The 18,131-nt window shown below is 35.1% G+C and overlaps 1 long non-coding RNA gene across 1 annotated transcript; it reads left to right on the forward strand.

Moving 5' to 3' along the window:
* The first annotated feature begins 14,829 nt into the window (after positions 1 to 14,829).
* LOC121417397 lies at positions 14,830 to 17,783 on the forward strand. The gene is made up of 3 exons (XR_005970346.1): positions 14,830 to 15,168; positions 16,076 to 16,296; positions 17,316 to 17,783. It is a non-coding gene; the product is annotated as an uncharacterized LOC121417397 (long non-coding RNA).
* Positions 17,784 to 18,131: the final 348 nt, after the last annotated feature.

Consider the following 18,131-nt stretch of genomic DNA (forward strand, 5'->3'; position numbering starts at 1 on the left):
CTCAGCATTTGCTCTCTAAATTTTACTCTATTTATTGGAATATAATTATATTCAGCCCTGACCATCCATTTCTAAACACGAAATTCAACCTTTCGAACTAAATTGTTACAAGTGTAACTGACTTTCAATGGAACATCTTTTCAATTCGATACAAAACAAATAGAGCATTGTGTGAATGCTTTCAATCTCTCTTACTTATATTATATCCTTATTGAACAAATTAAAGTCTAGGGACCCTCTCTTTTATCAATTACTGTTCTGTATACCTCATCATCCCCTAAAGAAGAATACCATCATTATTCTTTAATATCATTTAAAACCAATAAAATCATTTTGGGATGATAGAATGATTGACACTTTTCCATCGATGATTCCTCGAAGACAATTTTCAATTCAATTCAATTCAATTCAATCATGGTTTATTTCGTATAAAAAACAATACATGTTACAAAGCCAGAAGGCTGAAATTAACATGTTTACAATAAAACGTTCACAAGTCACGGATAAAAGCAAACAATTACAATTTACGATGTACAAAGATAATAAATAAATTTCAAAAAGCAAGTGTACATAAAAATTCATTAAATATAATAAATAGAACGAAAAAGGAAATACAATATTAAAAAAGTGAGGAATATTAGACAATTAAAAATTCAAATATCAATTGGATTGAAATGGAGACTAAAACAATGGCAAACATTTGAGTTGATTTCAAGATGTGAAAAGAAGAAATTATTTAGAATTTAGTAAGTCAATGAAATATGGTATTGCACTTTTTCTAAAGCGATCTGTTTTGCATTTTAACTGAGCAAAGTTTGGAACACTCCTTAATGAGATTGAGACATATTTCCTTTTTGGTATCCAGTTATTACAGTGAGGGTTTTTTAAAAGAGATTTAGCAAACTCCAAACACAGTCTTTTTCGTCTTCTTTCAAGACATTCTAATCCACATTTTGTTAATGCATTTTCATAGTCTATAAAATCTGAGCCAAGAATTATTTTGCAAACTCTTTTTTGTATTTTTTCTAAGTCTTTAACCTGTTTAGCAGTTAGTGCTCCATTAAAAACCGGTACACAATACTCCAAAATTGGACGAATATATCCAATGTAAATTTGAACAAGGTCTGACATAGGGAGTTTATATTGTTTGACAAGTCTGAACATATACAATTTTCTGTTACACCTTTTTATAATATCTGAAATTTGTTTATCCCATTTTAAGTTTGACTGAATATAAACACCAAGTATTTTAACAGTTTCTGAATATTGCAGAGAAGTGTCACCAATATGCAAAAGATTAGGTAATGGTGGATTTTTAGAAAAAGTAACTCTGATTACATTGCATTTATTCGGATTTAGTTTCATATGATTGTCAGATGACCAGGTAACGAGTGCATTTAGATGACATTGTAATACAGAAGGAGTTTCTATTGAACGATTCTCAACTATAGTAAGATCGTCAACATATTTAAAGTGCGGTAAAGAATCATTCTGACACGCATCATTAAACATGATCAAAAATAATATCGGGCCTAATTTTGTTCCTTGCGGCACTCCAGCATGATTTGTAATATACGGAGACAATACGCCCTGATATTTAACAGATTGTGAACGATTTTCTAAAAAACTAACAATCCACTCAATTATGCAAGGTCTTACGTTATATCCAATTAATTTTCGAATCAGAATATTATGGTCAAGTCTATCGAAGGCTTTGGAAAAGTCTGTGCAAACTATGGTGGATACTGATTTAGATTTTTCACAGTTGTCCAATACACAATGCAATAATTTTACCAAATAGTGGGTAGTTGACAGACCTTGTCTGTTTCCGTATTGATGGATGTCAATATATTTAGAAATATCTTCCAGTAACCATTTTGTAATGAATGATTCTGCAATTTTAGCGAATTGACATGTAAGAGATATAGGTCGAAGTTCTCTAATATTCGGTGGTTGTGACTTGGGAATGGGAACAACATGACTTCTCTTCCACTGCCAAGGTACTAACCCTTGTTGAAATGATGTATTAAGGATATTGGCAAGAGGATGGCTTAGTTCACATGCGAATTCACGAATTACACGAGGGGGTAAGTCATCTGTTACACCTGCTTTACTGCATTTTATTTTCTTTAGCATAGAATAAACCTGATAAGGTTGTACTTCTGGGCAAACACAAGGAGAAGGTAAGAAAGCTGGTAAGCAACTTCTATCCAACGGCGCCAAATCCGATGCTATATTAATGAAATGCTTATTAATGGTATCAGCAGTCTTCTCATTCCGATCTTTATCATTAGGTTCAACACCAGGTACAGCAATAACATTAGATGTGTTATTCTTTTTTGTAATAATCTTGATTTGTTTATACCAGTCTGCTGGATTTGTTGATTTAAGATGAGATACACGTGTGTTATGATAATGTTTTTTTGCACTTTTTATCATTCTATTTACTTTATTTCTGAGACTACGCCACAGAGGTTTGTTATTCTTCTCGAAAGCCTTTTCTCTTTCAATTATGATTGCCTTTATCTGTGGTGTCATCCAGTCAACTGAAGGTTTGTCATTAGCCTTTATCTTAATTTTCTTAGTCGGTAATAACTCATCCAGCTTTGATAGAGTAGTTAAAATAAGAAGAGAATATTTTTCAGAAGGATCTTGCAGCTGTAACAATATCTTGGCAGCTTAACTCTGTCACGGTCTTGAGATTGTATAATGTGAAAGATCAATTCTAATTGGTTCCTAGTCAGTATACTGAACAAAATGCATATGTAACGACAGATTTGATACAAATTTTCTTTCGCAATTAATCGGTATGGCATTTTGTTACAGCGCCAGACCGATATCACGTAATTTAACCAACTGGTTTTGTTGGTGTACCAGTGACATTTGGATGTTTTATTCCATTCAGCAAGGTTCAAGAGTTGCTGTTCAATGTGCTATCAGCTGAAGCGAAGTAGTCCTAGTCCTAACATCCATCATTTAAATCCGGGATGAAAAAAAAACATAAAGTAGACTTGACCATGGTGTGTCTTCAGGTTCAATTTCATTCCCCTCCAGTTGAATGAGTTCACTCATAATGGCTGCGGGATATGAGGATTCTCTGTGATGGCCATTGCTCAATCAACATGATCAGTGCGGGGGATGGAAAAGAAATGGCGTCCTCTTTTGTCCTAACAAATAACAAGAAATAAAAACATATATAAAAGTGCCTTTTTTCATTAATGCTCAGATTCTGTAAAATTTGACTCGATTTCCATGAATTAAGTTTTCAAAGAATGTGTATTCAATGATTGGCCCTTCGTTTTTGTCTGGTTTACAGTTTCTACCATCATTGTATGGCGGATTGTAGTTTAGCATTGTAGATGGGTATGTGCTGCGATTTTATGTTCACATTATATTACAGCTTCAAACTATTTACAGCGCAAATCAATCAAAATTTTCAACTTTGAAAAATGTCCCTAGCTACGAAATGGGGATTATATTTTGACATATTTTTGGTTGTCTGTCTCTTTAATGGGATGACATTTTTTATGTTTTACAGAATTTTGGGATTGAGTGAGCACCGCCAACTTTTGGAAAGCAGGCAGAAATTTGTTATCAACACTGATTTTTACTTTTTGTCGATAAAGTAGAAAAATTAACACAATCACCGTGCTGCATATTTTTAAGTCGTTGTAAATCAAACAGACTCAATTTAATTCAAATCTAAATTTAATTGTAATCCTTTGCTATCACCCCCCACGCACACATACACACACATTATAATCCTACATGTAAAGATTAATGCATTTTTTTGCTAGCTGGATTTCAGGACATGGGCAAAATGAAACAGATCAATGTCCATTTTCGACTTCTCATGCATTTGTCGTTAAAATCTATCCTTTGTTGGGGGGGGAGGGTGGGGGTAATCTACATTATTATATTTGTTTCCGAATAATGACTTCAATGAATATAGAATAAAGCCACTTCCATGCCTTGCACAACTTCGCGAGAATACCATGAAGACGATGTATCGTAACGGTCTATCTCCATATTTTTATCGTCGGGAACTGTTACCCCCCCCCCTGTTGCACCCACAAATGTAATAACGCCCACAAATGTAATAACGCCCACAAATGTAATAACACTTTACCCACAAATTTAATAACGCCCACAAATGTAATAACACTTTACCCACAAATGTAATAATTTTTGATCGCCCACAAATGTAATAATGACTTTACCCACAAATGTAATAAATTTGAAGGGATTTTTAGCGAATCCGTTCTAAACTAAAATCCTATAGTAATGCGTTCATATAGCACAAAAGTGCAAAGTCTTTTTTTCAGACCGGGTTAATAAAACATCAAAGTACAAGTCCAAAGTCTTTTTTCCAGACCCGGTTGTTTAAAAAATATAATAAAAGTCCAAAGTCTTTTTTTCCAGACCCGGTTGTTTAAGAAATTGTGATATAAGTCCAAAGTCTTTTTTCCAGACCCGGTTGTTTAAAAAAATATAATAAAAGTCCAGTCTTTTTTTCCAGACCCGGTTGTTTAAGAAATTGTGATATAAGTCCAAAGTCTTTTTTCCAGACCCGGTTGTTTCAAAAATTATAATATAAATCCAAAGTCTTTTTTCCAGTCCCGGTTGTTTAAAAAATTATAATATAAATCCAAAGTCTTTTTTTCCAGACCCGGTTGTTTCAAGAATTTTAATAAGTGCAAAGTCTTTTTCCTGACCCAGTTATTTCAAAATTTATAATATAAGTCCAAACTAAGATACGATAATGATATTCCTGTGGAAAAAATGGGAATCGAGCTTAGTCTTTTCTATAGACCAAGTTAATTAAAACTGGGGAATTAATGTCTTTGTTGTTGTTTCAACTTATACGGTGTATATTGTGAATATATGCACTATAAGAGTAAATTGAGAATCAAGCGTAGTCTTTTCTCCAGACCCGGTTACCTGTTATTTAAACATTATGAATAACAGTTTAAAACAGTATAAAGACCCCATAATCTTATTAATGCTGGATATATAGCGTAGTCTTTCAGCCCGACCATTTTTTTCTTGAAAAAAAAACGCTAATAGTAAGAATTAAAAAAATCAAAGTTTAAGACGAAACAAACCTTCAACCTAAGAACCTGTTTTAAAAGAGCTTTAGAGTGTTGTCTTTATTCCAGACCTAAAACAGTTACGAAAAAAAATATGCTAACATAAGACCTTATATTCTTATTCTCGTGGAATAACCCCAATTTTTAAAACGTACTCTTTCCTCCAGACCCGGCTATTAAAAAAAAAGTAACTGAAAAACTTCGAATCTAAGACCAAATTTCCAAAGTTTCACCCAGTAAAAATATGTCTTTTTTAAATAATACTACTACGTCTACAAAACATTGTAATAACGCGTGGGTAAAGCAGACATCCTTTCTCCAGACTTGGTTACTATTTGAAAAATAAAATAGTTTTTACAAATATTCTAAAACGAATACACAACAATCTAATTACTGTGGAACAACATGAAGACCGATTGTCGAAGATCGACTTTCCTCAAGACACAATTATTTTAGGAATAAAAAATCAATAAAGTCAACCCCCAACAACGATTCTAAGAACCAATCCTCCAAATTAAGACCATGCATGTAGAAAAGCACACGTTTAGAGCGTTGTCTTTATTCCAGACCCGGTGATTTAAAAATGATTTAAACAATCCTAAAAACAAAAGACTCATATTCTTATTCTTGTGGAATAACACGAGTATTATGCTTAGTCTTTCGTCTGGACCCGGTTATTTAAAATATAAAGAAATATTGGAAAAAATGACTGATGAGACCAATCTTCAAAATTAAAACCACTTAAAATGCTTGGGCTTAGAGTGTTGTCTTTACCCTTCTTCGACGTATATTATAACTTCTGAAACGACCGGGTCTGAAAAAAAGACTTTGGACGTATATTATAATTTTGAAAAACCGGGTCTGGAAAAAGACTTGGACTTGTACTGTAATATTTCATTAACCGGGTCTGGAAAAAAGACTTTAGTTTAGAACGAATTCGCCAAAAATCACTTCAAATTTATTACATTTGTAGGTAAAGTCATTATTACATTTGTGGGTAAAGTGTTATTACATTTGTGGGCGTTATTACATTTGTGGGCGATTATTACATTTGTGGGTGTAACACCCCCCCCCCCGGAAATATGCCCTCCAGACGCCATACGGAGCCTCTAAAATGCCATCGACTTGACGACATGGGTAGATACTTTTTCTTGCCATGTCGACTAAATAAGCTTATTATGTCCGCATGGCGAGATACGTTATCCTGCCAAGTCAGTCCACTTATAAAAAGTTATGTCAACATGGCGAGATATTGTATCTTGCCAAGTCGACTTAAATAATTATGTTACATGTCAACATGGCGATATATTGGGATTCTTGTCGGGACTTGTTCACTTCATATCTCGCCATGTTGACATATCGAGATAGAATATACCGCTATGTCGAAATAAGAAGCTCATTAATTACTTATGCAGGGGAAGCGGGGGGGGGGGAAGGGGGTGCTTTCCCCCTAAATTTGAGGTGGGAGGACGGTCCCCCTAAATTTTTAGTTGAGATCCTTTTTTGGGTCGTCAATTTCTTTTCTACGTCCCCCAAAATTGAGGTAGACCACACTGAAATATCCCCCCCCCCCTAATTTTGGTTGATAACCATCTTTTTTTTCCTTGTCAAAATATTTTGGTGGTCCCTCCTAAAATTTTGGTTGATTTGCTTGTCAATTTTTTACCTGTGTCCATCCCAAAATTTCAGGTGGATCCCCCTAAATGTTTTGCCTTCGGCCGCCAATGGTTTATTAAGACATGGTAAGATAAAGTACCACGCCATGTCGTCACGTTAAGGCATTTTCATAATTATCTGGGGTAATTGTCTGGAGAGAAAATTTCCGGGGGAGGGGGGGGGTAACAGTCCCCGGCGGTAAAATAAATATTGGGATAACATTTTCCTTGAAGTAGTTGTCAGGGGGTGATTGCCCTTATTGGGTTATTGTTATAGAACCCAGGCGCGGATGTAGGATTTCAAGGGGAGGGAATTCGAGCTGATTTTATTGGCGCCCATGTGTACTTTTCGAAAAATGACGCCCACGCCCTCCCGGCCAGGCTAACTTAAATTATCTTATAATCACATTAAAAAAATAAAGACCACTTTTTAATGTGTTCTTGAAAAAAATTCCATGAATACATTAATACCAAAAGGTAGGGGGGACACAGGAGCGGTTCCAGCCTTCGCCAATAGGGGGATGGGGCGGAAATTTGTTTCAGCCATATTTTCCCCGATCGGCAGCTCGAAGATGATTTTTTTTTGTTTCTTTGAAGGGGTAGTCTTCATTAGTCACTTCTTGGCTTTATTCTTATAAATTAATACATAATATCATAATCCTCATCTATGTGATGCGAGCGCGAAGCGCGAGCTAATTTTTTGGGAAATTTTATATATTCTTTCCTAAAATTTGAACTGATTCTGGGCAATGTTTGTTATCCTGAAAAAGACGTGTATATAACTTAATAATTACTACGAACGCAAAGAGCGAGGGGAAATGAACTGATGAAAAAGATACCTGTTAAAGTAGTATTTAACAATCAAATAATGCGAGCGCAAAGCGCGAGCTGAATCTTTTTGAAATTTTCAGCCAAAGATAGGAAATTCTAACCACTTTTTTTAACTCAAGCAGAATCGGTATGTGAGTAAACAATTAAAGCAAGCGCGAAAATTTCTAGATTTAGTCCTATAATATTTACTGAACGAGACACTCTATTCATGATTTGTAGATCCTAAAAAAATATGAGTATTAATAATGCGAGTGCAAAGCGCGAGCACAAAAAATATACGTTTTAAACTGGTACCTGTTAAGGACTGCTTGCACTTAGCCATGAAGGCGTCACATATTTCAACAATCAAAAAATGCGAGCGCGAAGCGCGAGCAGAACAGTTTTAAACTTTTTAAAAGAAAGAATGGAAAATTTCAATCAGTTTTTGTAATCGTGAACAGGATAGCTATGTAATTTCATGATTGATGTACGTGCGAAGCGCGAGCAGAACAAAAATCGAGATTTAGACCTAAAAGTGGGCCACTCTGTTTATGTTTTGTAAATCATCAAAAGGATGAGTAATATGGGGTCTTCCTACATTAATAATGCGAGCACAAAGCGCGAGCAGAAAATTTTTGATATTGTGATCTGAAACTGGATAATGATTTAAATTAGAGAACAAGTTGGGTATCTGAATAAACATGCGCGAGCGTGTTTCATATTTAGACCTAGAATCTAGGCATTCTAAATACAACTTTAATCATGAAAATCATGAAGCTTTGATAGTCCGATCTGAAAAAAAGAGTCAATTATAATTATTCTTTATGGAATACACGAAAATAAAGGTACCTGATAAATGAAAATTTGAGAGCGCGTAGCGCAAGCAACAAATGTTAACATTCGAACCATAAAATTGACATTTTTACAGAACACTTTTTAAAAGCCAATCTGTAAATTACACAAATTAATGAAAGTTCGATTTCCGAGGTGAAATATGAGTTGCATATTGACTTCCAAACTTGATATTCGAACTCCACATTGACTATATATGTAAATCACCTAATAGGCAATGTAAGCGCGAAGCGAGAGCGAAAGTTTTATATAGTTGCACGAAAGATTCTTTTTATTTTCCAAGTCTTCCCCTCACCATATTTTTTGTTTCAATTTGTTTCCCCTCCACAGGGATTTTATTATTATTCAAACATAACAAGATATCTCTTCAATGACAAATCAAATTAATAACGAAATACAGTACAACAGTAATTGGAACAAATATATAAATTGAACTGTCAGCTTCACATAATAGTACACAATTTAAGAAACAAGCGAGGAGTAAATGAACGATAATATTCATATGTATAATTGTACATGGAAAGGGAACTCAACAGATCACCTCATGTAAACATGGCACGTAATTGAAACCATTTCTTTGTAAACTTTACCATTTTACAATTTGACTCTGCGATATATTTTTCATTCTTGAAATAATTCTGAAGTGCAAATTTGATATTATCAAAAACAGGTAATTTATGTTTTACTCTGGAAGTGTAAATCATTAGCCGTATCACTATCAATAAACAATTTAATGCATGATTACTTGAACCTCTTAAGCCAAATAATTTGTCTTTATTAGAGAAAAATATTCTATTTCCAGTTTTAAGAAATATCCATTGCTCAACCTGTCCCATATATGTTTAATACATGTACATTCACAAAGTAGATGTGTGACTGTTTCACGGTGTACATTACAAAAAGTACATTCTTTCTGTTGAGCTAAATTAATTTTAAACAATATTTCATTTGTATATAAAATGCGTTGCATTAGTTTGAACTGAAACCAACGTAAATTCACATCGGTAGTACAACTGAATCCAATAGAGCAATACGACTGCCATTGCTTGTCATTCATATCAAATATACACTTCCACTTAAGAAAAATGTTACACTCCATTTTTCTTTTCTTTTTAAAAATCGTATAGATGTGTGAACAACCTTTATCATATTTCATAACAAGTGCTATTGTATCAGGGATAATAGGTTCTTGGAACTTGCTAAAATGTGTGCCATTGCTAAAACCGTCTCTTATAGCATCACATAATCCACGGTAAAAAAGAAAATTTATTTGAACATTGTATTTTTCCTGAAGGTCATTCAAAGAGAGGAAATTGCCATGTACATCTAAAATATCATTTACAAAACGAACACCCTTATTATTTAGAGATCTACTGTGAATTGAGCTATTACCTATTTTGATAAAATCATTGTTCCATAAGGGTTGGCAAGGTATATCATTACAGTGCATAGATAACAGTGTGCTATACGCTAAGAACATTTCTTTCCAAAAAGTATTTTTAATTTCGTGTGCCAGTCTAAAAGAATAGCTATTTCCCATATAAAGATCCAAGTTTTGAGTTTTATGCAAAAAAGACTGGAGAAGACAAATAATATTACCGTCAATGGAACCGTTTATCATTTTTTTCATCCAAGAAATTTTCAATGACTGGCAATGCAGATTTATGTCTATCATTTTTACTCCACCTTCAGAATAACTCTGAGACATTTGATTTCTACTTACTTTATCTGGTTTCTCTCCCCATATGAATCTATGAAATTGGGAATTTACATCTTTTAGAAATAACTCACTTGGATTCGGGAGAGAAAGAATTAAGTAGTTCAATTTAGACACAAACAATGACTTGACAACCGTAACTCTTCCAAGGACCGTCAGGTAACGTCTCAACCATGAAGTCATTTCACTTTTGATTTCTTTAAACTTTTCATTGTAATTATGCACTGTCATTTTCTGAAGATCTGTACAAAAATCTATACCTAAATATCTGAAGTATTCATCAAATACCCAATTCAAATTCCTGTTGGCAAGAACACAGTCTTTCTTGTTTCTTGTATCCTCCAATCCATATTGCATGTGTCTTTGTTATATTAACAGTCAAACCTGATATTGCTTTATATTTTTCCAAGATGTCAAAAGCACTACTCAATTCTCTTTCTGAACCGTTTAATGTCAGAAGAGTGTCATCTGCATACTGTGATATTTTATGACATTTACCAGAGGGCATCCTCAAACCATCTATTGACATTGATTGTCGAAACAAAACGCCAAGTATTTCAGCACATAATAGAAAAATATATGGAGACAATGGATCTCCTTGGCGACAGCCTCGCTCTATTGAAAATCTTGGAGACAGGTGTCCATTGATTAAAACACAAGATTGAGCATTTTCATAAAACACATCAAACTATTTAACAATGGTCAGACCGAATTTAAAGAAGTGTAGTACATTGCGAATAAAGTAATGAGAAATTGAATCGAATGCCTTCTCAAAATCTATAAGTAACAATAAACCGGGAATATCGTTTAATTCAGTATATAATAATATATCATATAACAAGCGGATGTTTTCTCCGATAAAGCGTCCGGACATAAACCCTTTCTGATTCTCATGAATAAGAAGAGGGAGTACATTCTTCAATCTATTAGCTATACAAGTAGATCCTATTTTGTATACGACATTTAATAATGATATGGGTCTCCAATTTTTTAAATAGTGTCTATCTTTATTTCCTTTGGGGATTAAAGTAATAACTCCCAACTTCTGTATGTAAGGCATACCAGATAAAAATATATGGATTTCCTTCCAAAAATGTTTTAAAAATTCAACAGTGAATCCATCTAGACCAGGAGATTTATTGTTTTTCATATTTGTTAGGGCATAATAAACCTCGTCGGTGGAGAGCTCTCCTTCTAAATTCCGTGACATAGCATTTGTTAATTTATTTAGTTCATCATTGTTTATCATTGCATTTAAATCAGTATTTATAACAGGGTGCCTTTCATATAGTTGTGAATAAAAAGAAACAATTTCTGATGTAATATCCTCATGTGTTGTTACTTCCTTATTTTCATTGGTAATCAATTTGCATATTCTTTTATTAACAACATTTTTCTTTTCTAAATTAAAAAAATATTTTTATGCCTTCGTCGTCCTTCTCTTCTTTTCTCCTCTCTTTTTCCTCCATTTTTCCTTCTCTCTTTCCCTTTTTCCCTTTTTTTGCCCCGTCAAGAGGGGGGGGGGGGGGGGGCTCGGCCCCCTGGATCCTCCTATGGGGACAAGGGGCGGGAAAATATGACAAGCAAAAAAAAAAAGTTTATCATCGCCAAAGTAAGGTAATCTCGTCCCAAAATACATGTTTTATTTCGATTTAGAATGATGTATTTCTATGATTATCAAAGACCAAAATAGTAGGTGGACATTTGATATTGTGTCCGCCCTACTATTTTGAGTAGGTGGGACACGTTCCCCTGTCCCCCCTGGGATTTCCGCCCATGATGTAATATCAATGGGAGCGCGAAGCACGACTGATTTATGGGGGTTTCAATTTGGTTTAACTTCTCACCAGAGTAGGCCCTACTAGAATATTGTGAACGGGAGCTGTAGTTTCTGTACTGTTGTTTAAGTATACCCTTCAATAACCTCTAGGAAATATGCAATCTCGACTAATTATCCTCATCAGTGGCGTATTTATTCAGCATGGGTGCGGGGGGGGGCGAGGGCAACAAGATGAAAAATAAATGAATTGGGGGGAGTAGACGTTAAACAAAATCTGAGATTTTATTCTTGAAAAACACAATGAGGTATCTCACAAGGCCTTAATAAATAATGAAAACGCGAAGCGCGATCTCATTTTTTAAAAAGATTTTTCCTGTATTTTATCCTGAAAGCCTAAGTCAGGGGCGGACCCAGCTTCCGCCAATAGGGGGAGGGGCCATTTTTTCACCCATATTTTCCCAGATCGGCTGCTAAAAGTTGATTTGTCCAAGTGCCGTAATGAGCCAAGAATTTTGAGGGGGCTCGATATGGCGTATCGCATAAAATTAATAAGAAGTTGGCAGTGAGCGAATCGAGCAAGCAAACATGTTGACACTTTTTTTTACAAAAATGCAAGGTCGTGATACATTTTGACATAATATTTGGAAAATAATAGTATATCTCATCCTAATCCCTTTCCTTTTCTCTCTATTTTTTCTTAGCCTTGATTCTCTCTTTTTTTTGTTAGGGGGGGCAAACGCCCATGTCCTAACAGTCATTTCCTAGATTTACTTTATAAGCAACTAAATGTGTTATAATCTCATAAGCCATATGCAAGCTACAAATTAAATTTCATGTATATTGTCCTGAAAATTTAACATTCTGGGCAATGTTTGTGAACCTGAACAGGACGCGTATGTAACTAGATAATTACCACGAGTGCAAAGCAGAAATGTTAAATATTATGGACTGGTCGAAAAGTTAGTTATTAAGATGATACATATTTCAACGATTAAACTGAATTTTTTTATATTCCAACCTAATAAGATGAGATTTCAAATCCCCCAATCGGACATTCGACATTCATTTCCATCTCTCTTTTTCTTATCTTTCTTCCCATCTTTCTCTCTTTTTAATATTATTCTCTTCCTATTTTTTCTTCTTCTTTTCCTTTCTTTCCTTTTCTTTCTTTTCCCTCTAACTCTTTTTTCTCTTTCCCCCATTACTTATCACTCTTTCTGTTTCTTTTCTTTCCTTTCCCCTTTTTTCTCTTTTGATTTTTTCTTCTCTACCCCCTTCCACTCTCTCTCTTTTTATTCTCTTCTTTCCCCATCTTCTCTATCTCTCTTTTTTCGTTATCTTTCTTCCCATCCTCCTCTCTATTTAAATATTCGTCTCTTCCTTCCTTTTTTTCTCCTTTTTCCTCCTTTTCCTTTCTCCTAGCTTTCTTTTCTTCTCTTCCTTTTCCCTGTTCTCTTTTTCTCTTCTCTCTCCCCTGTTCTTCTCCCTTTTTCTTTGTCTTTCCTTTCCCCCTCTTACTCTCTTTTCTATTATCTTCTTTTCCCATCTTCCTCTCTCTTTTTATTCTCTCCATTCTCTCCTTTCCCCTCTTTTTTTGAGCGGGGGGGGGGGGGGTGCATGGGTGAGACAGTTCCCCCTCGCCCCCCCCTCAGGGATCTGCACCTGATAGAACCCAATGGTCTCGTATCATTTGACCTTTGGACCTCTCGATGACATTTGATATATCTGATCATAATTTTTACACGCACTGTGGACTATCGGACCCGCGGTCTATCGGACCCGCGGACTATTGGACCCGTGGTCTATCGGGATGTCCCCTATGGGAATGGAGGGGGGGGGGGCATGGGCATGTGAGAATGTTAGAAGGCGAAAATATATGATTGAACTAATCTCTCTAGTGCGTGTGCTCTTCATCATTTACATCCAATGTCATCCATATAACTCTTAATTTTTGAGCAAGTCCCTGTTTACGAACTTTACCAGTTGTGTTCCCTTATGGAACAAACACAGTGTTACCACAGTGTGTTCACATAGTTGACTATGTGTAAACTATGTGTTAACTATGTGGTCACAGTGTTGTCACAGTGTGAGACTTCAGATCACATAGTTAATCACATAATTGCCCACATAGTTGGGTAACAAACACAGTGTTACCACAGTGTGTTCACATAGTTGACTATGTGTAAACTATGTGTTAACTATGTGGTCACAGTGTTGTCACAGTGTGAGACTTCAGATCACATAGTTAATCACATAATTGCCCACATAGTTGGGTAACAAACACAGTGTTACCACAGTGTGTTCACATAGTTGACAATGTGTAAACTATGTGGTCACAGTGTGAGACTTCAGATCACATAGTTAATCACATAATTGCCCATATAGTTGGGTAACAAACACAGTGTTACCACAGTGTGTTCACATAGTTGACTATGTGTAAACTATGTGGACACAGTGTTAGACTTCAGATCACATAGTTAATCATAATTGTCCACATAGTTGGGCAACAAACACAGTGTTGCCACAGTGTGTTCACATAGTTGACTGTGTGTAAACTATGTGGTCACAGTGTGAGACTCAGATCACATAGTTAATCACATAATTGCCCACATAGTTGGGTAACAAACACAATGTTACCACAGTGTGTTCACATAGTTGACTATGTGTAAACTATGTGGACACAGTGTTAGACTTCAGATCACATAGTTAATCACAAATTTTGCTCACATAGTTGGGTAACAAACACAGTGTTACCACAGTGTGTTCACATAGTTGACTATGTGTAAACTATGTGGTCACAGTGTTAGACTTCAGATCACATTGTTAATCACATAATTGCCCACATAGTTGGGTAACAAACACAGTGTTACCACAGTAAGTTCTTCAATCGGGGTCCGGACAGCCCGACCACCAGACAACCCGACCCTGGACAGCCCGACCCGCTGCCCTGGACAACTCGTCCCGGTCGAGTTGTCCAGGGTTGGCTCTGAATCGGACAACTCGACCACTTGAAGAATTCTTCAAAATTTCATGAAATAAAATTTCAAACTTTACTTCAAAAGTATTTTCCCGCATAATCCATGTTTCTTCAATACATTCTCGACAGAAAAATTGACATTTCAGTGCATTTTGAGCTATTTTGAAAGAAAATAAAGCGAGTTCCCTTGCAACGAGAATAATCCGATACCGCCGGCGAGCCGTGTTCATTCAACTTACAACTTGCAAATTTGAGTTGATTTTTCCGTCACTTTACATATTTTAATAGTGAGTGTGTGCTATTTTGTATTTTCATATTCCGTTTTCACATTTCCTGTACTTATTTAAAGTTATTGCATTTCACAAAACTGATACTTAATGCAAACTTTTTGAGATAGTTCACCTGGAAAGGACACCGATGCGGTGCTTCGCCTCGCCGGCCGGCCAGCTGGGCAACCGGCTGTGCTGTGATTGAGTGAGGCAGTCAGCTCAACTAGCTATGCGAGGTCAACTTACTTATTTTAGTTAATTTTTCGTCTCTAGACATATTGCTCATTTTCCAGTGGCGAGAGTGTGCTATTTTTGTATTTTTACGCTTCTTCCACATATTAAATTTTATTTTTTATGTCACTAACTAAAAGGAAATAGATTTGAAAATGTCTCGGTAGCCGGCCGGCCAGCTGGGCGACCGGCTGTGCTGTGATTGTGACTGAGTGAGGCAGTCAGCTCAACTAGCTATGCGAGGTCAACTTACTTATTTTAGTTAATTTTTCCGTCTCTTGACATATTTCCCATTTTCCAATGGCGAGAGTGTGCTATTTTTGCATTTCTACACTTCTACTTATTAAAAAGTTTTTTTAATGTCACTATTAAGCTGATTTTAGGAAATTGATTGACTGCGTGGTCGGAATGCCCTTCCCAAATTTTAAAGTAACCATCCTTGACGCCCCTTTTTGGAGGCCTTCAGGCGGGGGGGGGGGGGGGGGGTGCTTCCAACCAACATCTAAACCAATTAAGGAAATAGATTTGAAAATGTCTCAGTTTGTAAGTTATGAAGTTTACAATATGGAATAGTTTATTGAAAAAAATGTATTATACTGAAATTGAAAAACTTTACATGTTTTTATCAAAATCTAAATTTTAAAACTTGCTTTTCGTTATCGAAAAACATGTCTCTTATTTTCTTACCTGTCAGTATCTGTCACAGCTTTTTTTAATGCAAATTCCACTGGAAACAACGGGTCATCTGGAGGATACAAGCACTGGGGCTGGTCCCAACCACCTACACCCGGGATGAGGAGAAGAGGTTTCATACTTGACAAACGATGGCCTTGGCTTTCCATTTCTTTCACGAGCAGAAATGATACGGAGTTCCAATGACTTGGGCATCAGAGCAGCAGTCCCTTGATTGATGAGGTAAGTACAGCTTCTTAGATAATATCAAATTTGTGAACTTCATGCAGGCACATCAAATTTCAATTTTTATTTTTTGGTATTTTCAAATTCTTTGAATGAAAGAAAGAACAATTGAATTGAACATTTACTTATTTCTTTTATACATTGTTTGAATTGAACAAAAATTTAACTTATTTTTTTATATACATTGTATTCATAAAAATTTAAAATTGCTTCTTAAAAATGTGAGTAACTACTACATGTTTAGGTGAAGTAAAAGTTGTAACATTCTGAATTAATTTTGGGTATGTAGGGGTTATGCTTAATTCATGAGGAACATTTATGTCATACACATCTAGATGATACCAAGTATCGTTCAAGTGAGCTTGAAGGGGAAGTTCACCCTGACAAAAAGTTAATTGTAAAAAACAGCAGAAAAAATAAAAAATATTGCCAAAGGTTTGAGGAAAATCCATCAAAGAATTGAAAAGTTATTAGAATTTCAATTATTGGATTTGTAATGTCATGTGCGAGCAGCATTTCTGCATAATAAATGGTAAAGAGTCAAGAAATTGTAATTTTGTAAGAAAATTGAAACTGGTTTTACTATGCCTTTTGTATATATTCAAAAGACAAAACACTTCACACACAAACCTGAAAAGAAAAGAAAAATAAGTCATCAGGAACTACTGAAAAAAATTGAATTCATGAATTTTATATGACAAAACATATGGGGCAGCTGCTCGTTTATGACGCCACAAATCTAAAACTTAAAATTCTAATAACGTTTTGAAACTTTTCCTCATACATTCACCAATATTTTTTTGGTATTACTTTTCTGCTATTTTTACGACCAACTTTTTTTCAGAGTGAACTTTCCTTTATTATTGAATTAGTTGCAATTAATTTAACTTTAATATATTTGAAAAATGTATTTGCTTCTAAACTGAAGGTTGAAATGGTTTGATTTGTTTCAGTAGCAAAAGAGGTGCAGAGCTTCAAATAGTTGAAATTACTTTATTTTATTTCTATCTTTTCAGCTCTTTGAGACCACCTGAATTGCAAGCTCTGTATGGCCAGTTTATGTGTGACAAAATAAAAGATGAGGAAGGGTTGAAAATCCCTCCAGCTAAGTTAGGGATCATGTAATTGCCATGGAAACCAAATATAGTAACGTATAACAGGTTGTATATTCCTGAAAGTGCAATTGTTGGATAAATGTTAATTTATATTGGCACTAATTTAATTTTGAGATCGTCCTTAGCTTTACATAAACCCCAAGAGCAGAGGATATTGTTCCCAGTTGGAATTGTGTCATATTTATTATCATAAGAGTATTATCATAATTGTGGTAATGTAATCCTATTTGAAATTTTGAACCAGTATAAATGTGGGATATAATATGTTTTATATACACTGAAGTTCAATATGTGTTACTATGTAATTTTAGATCTGATCAAGTTTACCTTAATGTTACTTAATAAAAGCCACTTAACTCCAAAGAAGTATTTTGAATATTTGGTTCTTGCACTATTTTGTATCTCTTTTCTCGCTGAATATTTACCTTTTATTGAGAGCTGCGGTGACGGGTTCCATGACATTTGCTCTGGCAAATTCCACACCATAATCTTATGAACGGCTTCAACCAGCAAGGTCTAAACCTAACTTAAAACCATATTGCAACCCTGAACCTCTATCTTAAGGGGCTTTCAGTTCACAATTGCTCGTGCGATTGTTTGCGATCACTTGGTCACAATATATGTTGCACAGAATTGCAACTGTGAAGGGTCGTAAGTAGTTGCGCAGCCAATTGTGAAAAGGGCTTTAGACAAAATTAAGCCTGGGGCAATTGTCGC

The sequence above is a fragment of the Lytechinus variegatus genome, chromosome 6 (assembly GCF_018143015.1).
Source record: "Lytechinus variegatus isolate NC3 chromosome 6, Lvar_3.0, whole genome shotgun sequence".
Lineage (NCBI taxonomy): Eukaryota > Metazoa > Echinodermata > Echinoidea > Temnopleuroida > Toxopneustidae > Lytechinus > Lytechinus variegatus.